We start from the raw sequence: 384 nt of genomic DNA, 5'->3' as shown, positions 1-384 counted from the left end.
GTCACGCGTGGTGCGCACGCGTGGTGGTGCAAACGCGCGTGCACGGCCGGGTGTGGGCATCGCACAAAGCGTGCAAATGCGCGTGCCCGGCGGCGTGTCAGCGCGCGCGCGCGCTGCCGAGACAGGCCACGCATGTGGCAGTGCACGCTCACGTCCTGGTGCAGTCGTGTGTCACCGTGCATGCTTGTTCCCGTGTCCGTGCGTGCACACCGCGGTGCGAACCCACAGCACACGCGTCCTCGTGTCCCTTCCTGCGAGTGGCAGTGGACACACGTGTCCCCGTGTCACCGAGCACACCCCGTGCCAGTGCACACGTGGAGCAGTGTAGACGTGTATGCACACACTTCCCGTGTTGCTGCACACGCGTGTGCACGCGCGGCTCCC

General features: G+C 67.4%; 1 protein-coding gene across 1 annotated transcript in view; it reads left to right on the top strand.

Moving 5' to 3' along the window:
• Window positions 1–384, top strand: part of HSPG2 (heparan sulfate proteoglycan 2) — an 11,179-nt gene that overhangs the window by 7,413 nt on the left and 3,382 nt on the right. The window lies entirely within an intron of this gene.

The sequence above is a fragment of the Corvus brachyrhynchos genome, unplaced genomic scaffold (genome assembly GCF_000691975.1).
Source record: "Corvus brachyrhynchos isolate BGI_N302 unplaced genomic scaffold, ASM69197v1 scaffold215, whole genome shotgun sequence".
In the NCBI taxonomy this organism is placed as follows: Eukaryota; Metazoa; Chordata; class Aves; order Passeriformes; family Corvidae; genus Corvus; species Corvus brachyrhynchos.
Note: the sequence above shows the minus strand (reverse complement) of the source record. Positions and strands in the feature narration are given on the sequence as shown.